We start from the raw sequence: 2,363 nt of genomic DNA, 5'->3' as shown, positions 1-2,363 counted from the left end.
TATTGAATGCTAAAAGGTTTCCTATGTAGTTTCCAAGCACGGGTGCTATTGTGATGTTTTAAACATTTCTAGGTTCTTTAGTCCATCGCGGTATGTTAGTCATGCTAATAAATGGATTGTAGTTCTGTTTAGTTTCAGAAAGTTTGCTGCCTGATTGTGAAGGTACGCTGATTCCTTAGAACACCGTGTTGCTCCAGCTGCTGGTACTAATGTCAGGAACTGAGTGATCAAAGTGTCTGTCAGATTAAGAGGAATGGAATCCCTCTCAATAATGTGTGCAGAATGCCAGATCAAGAGAATGGAGGGCACTACAGCTCACAGCCATCTCTCAGAGAGTATTTTTATTCATTTGGGACTCAGACTTCAAGAAGATGCCCCACACGGCACCTGCCTGTGGAATGTGTAATTTAACAGGAGACAGTGTTTTGAGAAGGAAATTACAGAGCTGTACTGTAGCCCCAGGTAATCTTATTAATCTTTTTGACCTTTTCTTTTGCTGTTGAACCGGTTTCTTCTAAAAGGAAGATAGCATTATCATTCTTTATGGAAGTAGGAAGTAGGAAAAACAAGGACAGCAATGGGATGGTTTTTAATGCATGGCACTAATGGACAGTGGACCCATGCAGGTGACACTGTGGTCACTCAAGAAGATAATTCATGTGTTTACCTCATTCCTGCCCTTCTCTTTCTAATTGCAACAGAATTCTAGAACCTGACAGAGGATTCTTATTTAGCAGATTTAGTAGATTTGATGGGGAAAAAAATCGAGTCACCAGTAAAGTAGTTTTTGTTTGAAAGGAAAAACTTATAATCGTTAATTTCCTTGAGAGGTCAGAGAGGTGTGACATTTTTGGAGGGCTTCAGACATGTAACAGAGGGGTCCATGACAGAAACCCCACATCTCCTTTAGGTTCCCTTAAGATGTTCTTCTCCTTTGAAGGGTGTCACTTCTCTCCTGAAGCATGTAACAGATTTCCCATCATGTCTGAAAACTAAAGTTTTGTGAAGATGTTCTGGGCTGCAAAGTTCCTAAAGCTATTTTCCTGAAGGGGTGCGTGTTGGGGTGCATGGATGGGTCCGTGAAAGGTGTGCGGAGGGATTCATAATTCATGAATTAAGAGTAAGAAAAGGGGCTAAAGGGGCCCCCACTGATTTAATGAGTCTTCTTAAATCTCCATTAGTCTGAAGTTCTCTTTGGTAAGATTTTTAAATGTGTCCTTTTGCTTTTATCACTCTTTCATCTCCTCCCCATCTGCTACATGATATCACGCTGGACATTACCAGCGAGAAAGTACTTAAGTGCACACACGGTTACAGCGATGGAGCTGAAGGATACAGCATGGTAACTGCAGTGCCCTGAGTCCAGTGGAGGATGACACGGTGAATGAGCTTAGGAGCCTAGCTAACCACGTGGTGCCCCATAGGCAAGGGGCTGGCCATGTATAGTTTTGGGTAGGTTTTTCTTCCCCCTAAATAAAAGTTCCTGAAACATACACACATCCGTTGATTTATAGTATGTATTATATTTATTAATTTATTAAATATGTATTATATTTATATTAATTGTATATTTAATATTAATGAAATATAATATAAATGATCTGTGTCTATTTAGAGTTCAAGGGGAAACATGAGCAAGGTGACAAGACAAGCAGTATATGGTCCCTAATGGCTGAAATATTTTATTTAAAATTTTTTAGCTCATTTTTCCATGGGTATACGAACTTCTAGAATGACTTCTAAACCGCAAACAGGTTTTAAGTAGACAACTCACCAGCGTGATTTATAATTATGACATTGTACAGTAGATCATGGTATCCTTATTGTGGTATGAACAGTTAACAAGCGATCTGCCCTTTTAATAGGCTTTTAAGTGTGTGGTATTTTCTGGTTGACTTGAGTTCAATGCTGTATGGCAGACCTCTGAACCTTACTCCATCCTGCTCGAATGGAGGTGCTTGCTCAAGGATTGACAGCTCTCATTTGGCCTCCCCACTGCCCACCCCATCCCTAAGATCTTGCAACAAACATTCTATTTGTTTTTATTGTATGAGTTAGACTACTTTGTATATTTCATGTATGTAAGGGGCATCATGAAGCACAGTTGATTTTCTGTGACTGGCACATTTCACTCAGGATGCCTTCAAGAGCCATGCACATTTTTTTTCTGATTGCGGGGTTTCCTTTTTCAAGGCAGGGTAGTATTCCACCATTCTGCCATACTACATTGTCTCTATCCACTTACCCATTGATGGAGAGTTAAGGTCATTTTCACACCTTAGCTATTGTGACTAGTACCTTAGTAAATGAAAACAAAAATATGATGCCTTCCTACCTGTCAAGATGGCTATTATTAAAAAAAA

The sequence above is a fragment of the Rattus norvegicus genome, chromosome 3, assembly GCF_036323735.1.
Source record: "Rattus norvegicus strain BN/NHsdMcwi chromosome 3, GRCr8, whole genome shotgun sequence".
In the NCBI taxonomy this organism is placed as follows: Eukaryota; Metazoa; Chordata; class Mammalia; order Rodentia; family Muridae; genus Rattus; species Rattus norvegicus.
Note: the sequence above shows the minus strand (reverse complement) of the source record.